The following is a 9,910-nucleotide window of genomic DNA, read 5'->3' as shown; positions in this document are numbered from 1 at the left end:
TGAGTGGATAGGCATAATACTCAAAAGAATCCATGATGGAGCATTCTGGTTAGAACAAGGACCAGTCAAAATTACTAAGAAAATGGTTCATAGGGTTACAGGTTTTCCAACCCTATATTGGCCAAAGACATTAAGAAGTGAAAAGAAGGAAACAATTGGGAAGAACACAGGAGCAAAGTGGAATAATAGAGGCATGACTATAGACACCATAACTGATCCCCTTCTAGACTTTGATGTAAGGATCATATCACATAAGCTTTACCAATCCAGCAGGTTAAATAGTGTACCCTGCATAGTAGTGGATGTGGCATATAAGCTTTTAAAGAAAGACCACACCTATGATCTTACAGAGCTCTTGTTGTAACAGATCAATGAAAATCTTGGAGCTATTAGAAAGTCCAAGGGAGCATAGTGTAAATTTGGTTCAGTATTGGTTTGTATGTTCTTTTATGCAATGAAGGAATTCCCTTCATTTGTTAAAATTAACTGGAGTCAGAATAGAACCATTGTTGATCAAATTAATGATTTCATTGCACAAATGGGAGATAGCTTTGATGATCAAATGTCTATCTATTTTGAGGACTTCAAAAATGCAATGAAGAAAAGAATGATAAAATCAGTTTCACTGGTAGAAAAGCATGTAAATGACATATGTTTTCTTGTTGATATTGATTATGCTTACATTCAAGCAGTCCTTCCAAGAACAAGATGGCTTAGACCATCAGGATATGAGCTTAATGTTTACCAAGCTTCTGTAGCCATCATAGCATTACTTGCAAAGGAAATGGACAAATCTGCCAAGACATTTGGAACATTTGACACTATCAAATCAAGAATTTTTATAGAACTCAAGACAACCACTGTAGTCAAGAAGAAGGACAAGCTAGTAAAGTAGATAAAGAAGAAATTTGGTGTTGAAGAATCTAGTGCAGTAGGCAAAGTAGAAGAGATTGGTGAAGGAGAAGAAGAAGGTGAGCCAGAACAAGAGCCACTTGAAGAGAAAGATGAGAGTGTCAAGGAAGCAGAAACCAAGAAGGTACCCATCAAAGGTAGAGTCATCAAAAGAAAGACAAAGACACCTCCTACTTCTTAGCCTTCACCAAAGAAATCTTCCATGCAAAAACCCAAGAAGCCAACAACCAGAGCCACAACAAGGGCCTCTACCTAAAAGGCCAAAGAGGAAGCCACAAAGAAGAAGAACACAAAGGCATAGGAAGAGCCAAAGAAAAGGAAAATACATGTGGCCCAACCTGATACTGATGAAGAAGATCAGACTAAGAGGGTAAGTCATCCTCCTAAATCTTCAGTTGATATATTATGTGAGAAGATTAGGAATGGAGATTTAAGTGAAGTGGAAAAGATTGATTTCAATAAGTTCAATAAAGAGGAACAAAATAGCATAGAAGAATCAATCTATGCATTAATGGCATAGTTCAAGTATACACCTCTTGAACTAGATGGACAATTACTAAAGGAATTGTCTAAAACTATAGAAGATAGATGGCATTTCTATCTAATGATGGAGAAAGAGATGAGGGAATCAACCCTAGCAAACCTACTACCTAATTTAACAAAAGAATAGGTAACTCAAGTAGTCAAAAGGAATAGTAAAAGGTTTACACCTAAATGTAGGGCATTCTCCATCTTGCAAAACAAAATTGAAGAAGTTGTACACAGAAATACAAGAGTTTGGAAAAACTTGTACAAGACAACTGAAGATGTCCTTGAAGAGGTATACAAAGAGGAAGCTGCTACCAAAACTAAAGAAAGAAGGAAGAGGAGAGAAGAGAAGATAGAAGAAGAGAAAAAGGTTGAAGAAGAAGAAAACAAGAAAGAAAGAGAGGAGGAAGGAAAAGATAAAGAAAAAAGTACTAATGAATAGCAAAGTGTGCAAGACACACAACTTTCACCTCCTAGCCCACCTCACTCTAATACCACACCTATAGAAATCATAAAGATTAAGGATTTTTTTGACACCACATGTCAAAATATCAATCCATTAGCTACAGAGGATCTCTTACTAAGACCCTTGACCAAACAACCCTACAAGCACAATTTTGTACAAGTCCTATATTGGTCAGTGTGGACAATCTTCAAAAGTCAGGAGACAAACTCAAAGAAGCCAAGGTGTCACCACAAGAACCACCTCAAACCATTCAAACTACTGGGTTTACATTTCTACCACCTCCGTCACCACCAAGAATAGCCACTCAAATGCATCAAGAGCTGAGTGCAACAATAGAGGTAGTCACAGGGATAATAGTTTAGACAGTGAGTACACCTCCAATAGTAGTGACACAAGAAGAAGCCAAGCAAGAAGAAGAGGACAAAGAAGAAACACAAGATAAAGAGGAGTCTGCAATACAAACTTTGGTTGACTTACCAAAAATAGGAACTCCTACCAAACTGAGTCATAAGATGAGTATTGAAACAATGACCTTACATGTCAGTACACCAAGTTCAAGTTCTACTAGGGTAGCCAGGACCATTCATTATGGTATTCTTGAGCTTGATGAAGAAATTAAAATACCCTATTATGATTCAAGCACTCTAAATGAGGAAAAGATGAATGAAATAAAGAGTGCATTGGATAAGAGAAGGAGGCAAGAGGCAATGAGAAAAGACTAAAAATACAAGTAGGCAATGAATGAGATAAAATATATATTCATGGATGCTTTTAGTCTTCAACCTCCAGATGCAAACAGGCCAATTCTTGAGTGACTATCTGATATAGTTGACCAACTGAATAATGAAGACCATGATACTAATGTCAAACTATTGGAATGGTCAGAAAAGAAGTCTGTAGGAAAAGTCAACCAAAAAATAGCTAATAACATAATTTTGGGACAGGTTGACCTAGCCAAGAATTGGAAAATGTAAAAAGTGTATTAGGGAACATATTTTCCCTTTATAGCAAATTGTGTGATTTTTCCAAGTTCACACAAGAAATAAATCCAAAAATTTTGAACCTTGAGAGTAAATTAAAGCTCTCCAACATGAAACTACCCTCAGATCCTACACAAAGTGAAAAGCAATTTTCTAAAACACTTCACACTCAGAGGGAATTAGCTGCATTATCAACAGAAGAGGCCACTATCAAAGAAAAGCTTATGCAAATCCAAGCCTCTATCACTCCTCACTTGGAAGTATTACACAAGGAGCAAATGTGTGCAGAAATAGTTCTAAAGAAGGATCCAAACATTTCTACACATGAAGGACTTGTTGATCTAGTAGCAGAGCTTGCAATCCAACAAAAGTCATTGGATATTGCCTTAAATAACTAGGATGCAACTCTCCAAATACTCCTTGAGGTAAACAAGAAATTTTTGGCCAAGCATGGCATTACTATTTAGGACCCTTTGACATCCATATCAAAAAGGGGGAGATAATATTCTAAGGGGGAGATAATATTGTGAAGATATATTAAAGAGAATATTAGGCATAATGGCACAAGACGTAAGAATTCATGACATGACAAGGCATGATCAACTCAGGGGGAGTTATAATAATTTTTGAGGTATATATTGTAAGTTACAACATTTTGATCACAATTTTTTAAACCTCTGTATATATACCAAGTAGATCAGTGAAAGTACTCATAAGATCAGATAAATAATGCTTAGTTAAGTGTTTTTGACACTCATGTAAAAGGGGGAGATTGTTAGACTAAGAATGGTTTTGACACTTGAGTGCCAACACACTTTACCACTTTCTACATTAAAGCCGAGTACACTATGTATGCTGAGCCACAGGATGTGCTGAGTGATCTTCAGATGTCGAGCAACCTTCAGGTGTCGAGTGAAGATCAAGCGTCAAGTGACTAACGGTGCCGAGTATGATACAAGTGCCGAGCAATATTTAGGTGCCAAGTCATAAACAATACCAAGCAAGATAGAAATGATACAGGAGTCAAGTTACAGAAGGTGTTGAGCATCAAGAAGCAGTAAGTGATGAGTAACTCAGAATCAACATATGAGTTTGTAACTTCACAAACTCAGATGTAAACCATTTTCATGGCTGACATATGATGAATCTCAAAGGATTTAAGTGATAAGATCAAATAATTTAAATTTCCTATGCAATCTACATGCAACCAATAAGAAAAATGGAGAAGGCATGCAACCAATGATAGAAGTATAAGGAATAAGTGGAAACAAAGATTCAATATGCATTGTAGATCCACATCTAACCCTAAGTCTTTGAATGTCTTTATAAGGAAGACTAAGTCTCATTGTATGGAGAGGGACAAAGGTGTGGAAGGTAAACTATTTTTAGAGTGAAGTATAAAAGGACTTAGAGGAAGAGATCAACATAACAATATTCAGTTAATCAGAACAAAAGCAGGGGATACAAATGAATATCATATCTTAGAGGATCAAGATCAAAAAAAAGTAGATCAAGTGCCTGTATTCAGCAATCAAGGATTCTAAGCTAATAGGTTTATTATACCTAATACTCTTTAGCCATTGTATTAGAAAGGAAATCCTATGATGATAGGTTAGCTTAATAGCTATTTTGTAGATCCTTTAAATAGGTGATTAAATCTTTTGACAGGGTAGCACTTCATGTAAAGTGTTTGTAAATCCTCTAACCAAGTCACTATTGATATAGTGTAAAGCCTTTAACAGGGTAGACCATCAGAAGTGGTTGAACATTATTACTGCAGTAATTTTTGGGGGTATCATCCCCACCTTAGTTTTACCTTCTTATTCTTGGAGGGTTTCTAGGTCACCAAAATCACAAGTGTAATGTGGTGATACATACTTGTTTCTCATGATTGCTTAATGTTTCTATGCATGCATGTTCATTTCAAAGATATGTTATTAAGGATTTAAAACAGGTCAAGAAATCTAACAGAGAAATGAAATAGAACCCTATGTACCATTTGTGGAAACCAAAGTTAAATCTGATGAAGGATGCAAACATTGTTGTTCATATTTTATTTGTATTGTGCATTGAATGAATTTATCATTCCGTAATTAGTAAATGTTAATGTTTCTTAACAGTGTTTTTATAATGTTAATGTTAATGTTTGAATGAATTTTCCACGAGCTAGAGGAGATCAAAGATCAGGCAAAACATATTGAGGAAACAAGAAAAGGGATGGATGCTAATAGGAGGATGAATTTGGCTGACAGGATCAGTCTGGCAAAAAAAAGGATACATAACCTGAAGAACTACAATCACAACCTTGTGAATCAGATGTTCTCTTTGTTAAGCTCCATTAACAACAACATCATCTCTCTTATGGGCTGGATCAAAGACAGAGAAATGCAAGAAGATGAGGAAGGAAAAGACAGGGATGAAGTCAGAATGGATGATGACTCTACAAAGGATATCTCCATTCCTGATCAAGACTAGGGAAACCAAAGGGCACAATAGCTAGAAGTGGAGGAGAATCAACTAGCCTTTGAGGCTGCTCAGGTTATGCAAGAGTTGGAGCGAAAGAACGAAGAATAACTCTCGCCTATTCTTTTGTTTCTTGTTGTCTTTTGGCTTTTTGTTCTGGCTTTAGGCCATGGCTTTGCCTATCTTTTTTCTTGGTCTTTTCTCAAAACTCTACTTTTTGGCTGGGCTTTATGCTTATTATCAGCCTATGAACTTATACCTTTTTGGCTGGGCTTTCACACTTATTATCAGCCTTTTATGCTTTAACTATTGGGTTTCAGGTTCCCTATAAAACCTATTTATCTAATCAAAAATAGTGTTTTTATAGTGTCGCTTGACACTTCTGAATTCTATATGCATTCCAGCATGATAGTTAGGGTTAACTGAGTAACCTAAAGATCTAAGTTGGACTAGGTTAGTGACCTTTTTGCTAATTAGTTAGTAATCAAGGTTAATTACCCTAATCAAGATTAGTGAGTAATCTACTTTTTTGAAGGTTGTTAGAAAGTCTTAAAATTTCCTAGCTTTTGTTAGGTCCCTAATTAATCCTAAAGACCAAAAATCTTGAAATCTAAGTACCCAAGAGGTATGGGTATGGGTTGGGGGCATTTTCCACTCCCAGTCCCTTTTGTTGACTTTTATGGTCACTCAAAAATCCCATTTTTGATTTATTGCAAAAATTGATTGTTTCCATCATGAGTTGGATAACTTTAACTCCACCTTGAGGTTAGCCTTAGGACTAGTTGAGTTAGAAGCCTCTAGAACTTTAGGAAAGTGGGGGAGTTATTTCTTTTTAGAGGTGGTTGAGTTTAAGATTTTATTTAGAGGTAGATTTGAGAGGGTTTGTGTGTTACCCAACCTCTAGTTTTAAATTGTAAATTAGGATTGAAGGAGAAGGAGAAGGAGGGGAATGCTCACCTCAAATTTGTTCAATTTCCATAACCCAATTTTGAAGGTAGAAATACTTCACCTCATTTTGTTCATGTTGTGTTTCATGTTTCAGTTTTATTGCATATGTATGTGCATGAGTGTGTTGAGTATGTTGGGAGGGATTGAAATAGGTTTTCTTAAATGTGTTCCTTTGTTTTTTTGTTTTCTTTGAATTTCAAAGGGATTGTATGGGTGTATTGGCATTACTCACCCTCAAATAAGGTAGAAGTGGCCATGTATGGAGGAAGGTCTTTAGTTGGACTTTGACAGTGTAAAGTCTCTTTTCAAGACGAGAAGAGGGAAAGAGGGTAGGGTGTTATGGGCCCCTACCTATCAACACAAACCATGTTTTGAGATTTGGTATGTAAGAATGGAAGAACGTAAGTTCTCGAGTTTTAGCCCCAAAAGGGCACCTGTTATGGTGTTGTGTCTGACATCTCCTATTGGAAAAATCCACCTTCTCCTTAGTCTGGTTTAATGTCGAACCTATTGTGTAAACCCAGGATGGAAGTGAATGTCTAATTTTGTCTTCATGTTATGATTGGTTGTCTTCAGTTCAATTTTCGTTATCTCCTTGATCACCGTGATGTATTGCATAATTTGTAATGGATTCCTTGTTAAGGGTCAAGAAGGAAATTTAAAATTGTATTGGATTTCAAATATGTTGGGAGTTTTTCCCTCAGGATAAAATCCTATGTAAAATGTTACTTTTAAACTTGTTGTTGAAGTGACAACGATGTCAAGTTTTCTTACTGGTTCTTTCCCAATGAAGCCTTTAAACTAGGTGGTTTAATAGAAAAAGAGATTGAGAAATATTCTTGCATTTGAGCTTTCTAATATTTCTATTTTTCTTTGTATATGTTTACTTCAAATTAGATGCGATGATGTTACCTTATTGCGGCATTCATATATCTTGTATTCATATTCTTTTGATTTGGATTAATTTGATAAAATGATGATGTATAATTTTGCATTTAAAAAAATCAAAATATATTAAAGAAGATTCATTGGTTGATTAGTATCTCATTTCATTTTTTTTCATGAATATTAGGAAGTTAGAAAATATTCAACCTGAATATTCATGTTTTTCATTTAATCCTATTATCACCTTTAAAAAAAAAATACAACCCCTTTTGTTTAACTAAGTAGTTGGGAAATCCTATTAGAAAGGAAACAAATATATATACCTCTTGTTATAAAAATAGTTGCATTCAAAAAAAACTAACACTTAGAAAGAATTTGGACAAAAAGAATTACCCATCTTAGAGAAAAATGCTCTCTGGATTTTGCATGAGAGGAAAATTAATCCCTTTGTAGTAATAGAGAATATTTTGTTATATTCTCTTAAATAACCTTTGCTTAAATAAATTAATATCATGAAAATTAAATTTTAAATAAATATATAATACATATCTAAAACTAATATCTTCCTATCCAATACTAAACTTTTAAATTAAATTTCCCCCTTATCGTGACATCACCCTATGCAGTACATTTGGAGGGAAGAAAATAAAATCAAAAAAGTCAACATGGAAATTTATGGTTAAAGTTATGAGGAGCAGGTTGATGATGAAGTTTGAAAAAATTTAATAATAAAATATGCCTTAGTCTTTATCTTGGCACAGGAAAAATTGACCCAAGATTGCATTAAAGGGGATGTCATAACCTATGTACTCCCATAAAATTCGCAGTCCCAAAAATCTGCATTGAAATATTTCACGTGGCTCCAAACTGTCATGTTGTCATGTCACTTGGAATGAAGGAATATATTTAAAAGTGCAAGCTTGTTTTTTATTTCAAACTCTTCATTCCACCTTTTTACTATGGGCTGTGTTTTCTTTAAAATCTTTAGTCAGCATGAGGAAAGAAATTTGGGTAGGTTAAGTTAAGAGGAAATTAAGTTAGTAATGTTAGTTGTAAAGTAATTTTCATTATTGTTTAGTTTTACTTTAATTTTAGTTCAAGTTAGTAAAATATTAAATTAGTAAGGGTGGGTTAGTCTTTGTAAATATTAGATGTTAGTAGGTTGTTATTATATTTATCTAATTAAGTTAGTTAATATGTGTTTTAAGTATTAGTTGTAGTTTTAAATATTAAATAGTTTTAATTGTTTTTTTTGGTAATAAAATCAATATGTTTTAAGTTTTAGTATATTTTTAATGTTAAGAGATTTTATTGGTTTTTATTGAAGTTAGTATATTTTACTTTTAGTTAGTGTTAGTTTTAAGTAATTTTTTTAAATATCATGTTTTTGTGTATTAGTTATTTTAGTAGATATTAGTTAGAATAATGAAATGATAGATTATATTTAGATAAGTTAGTTCATTATTAGTCTAATATTTTTAAAGTGAATGTTAGATATTTATTTAATTTTAATTAATTAAATAGATTAGTTATGAAAAGAGTTTATTTTTAGACTTAAAATGTTAAGCAAATAATTAGATTAAAATAGAATGTTTTATTAGTTGGTTTTCGTAGAGGTTATTGAGAAATAAATGACAAATAACAGATTGTTTTAAAATTAAAGTAATAACAAAAAAAATGTCAAAATCGATTTGATAACGAAATTTTAATTTAACAATCTAGTCCTACACATTGATTTTTGAATCTAAACAGAATGTCAAGGTATTGATAGAAAAACCTATTATTGCCTTGCAATCTTCCTATGTTGTAACTGAATTAAAAATATCAAACTTAGTAGTTTGATTAACCTAACTTTAAAAAAAATAAAATTACGCGTGGTTTTGCCCTCTGTATTTGGGCATGACAGAACGAACAAAAAATTCCATTGAACTTTAATATGCCAACACCAGGAAATCCTTCATTAGTTGACCCTACTCAGTAGACACTAACTAAAAAATGATTTTCCTATGTTAATAAGGTGAACTTGGTTAACACTTGCATCTTTAAAAGGTTCCTTTGGTAACCAAGTGAGCTCGGTTAACACTGGTTCTATCCAACAATTCCTTTGTTACTTGAGTGATGTTGGTTAACACTCAACTTATGTAAACTTCTGTTTGACGCCCAAGTGCTCTTGGTAGAAACTACCTTTTAAAATTGACAAACTCTAGAATGCTTAGTAGACATGAGAAATTGTCTTCAATGCTTGAGTGAGCTCGACATACACTGATTGGTAAAGATATGACATTTTGTGTAACTTCAAAGACAATACATAGTTAACTAATTGTTTTCAATAATCTTCCTCTTTGGCATTGATGGCAACACAACATGTCATAATAAAATAAAATTTTAGAGAAAAAATAAAGTAATATATCCTTAGTTTCATTCAAATTCTCATCTATGAGAACTCCCTCTATTAGTGTGAACTCCCTCTACCTTTAGTTTCACCCTCTGTTAGGAAACTCTATCTTCTTCTGATAGCAAACACTCCCTCTTTGATATCATCAAGAAAATTTCTATTATATGATAAAAAAATCTCCCTCTTTGACATCTCATGCCAAAGACAATACACAGTGAATTCTAATTTAGCTTATGTATTGATTCATATGTAATTTTCTCTTTTAAATATTGCATCAACTGACTAATCTTCAACATGCACTGATTGATACATTACTAAAACTTATTTTGTTGA

This window comes from Cupressus sempervirens, chromosome 5 (assembly GCF_028749045.1).
Source record: "Cupressus sempervirens isolate cs-2001-9-10 chromosome 5, ASM2874904v1, whole genome shotgun sequence".
Lineage (NCBI taxonomy): Eukaryota > Viridiplantae > Streptophyta > Pinopsida > Cupressales > Cupressaceae > Cupressus > Cupressus sempervirens.
This window is presented reverse-complemented; position numbering follows the sequence as displayed.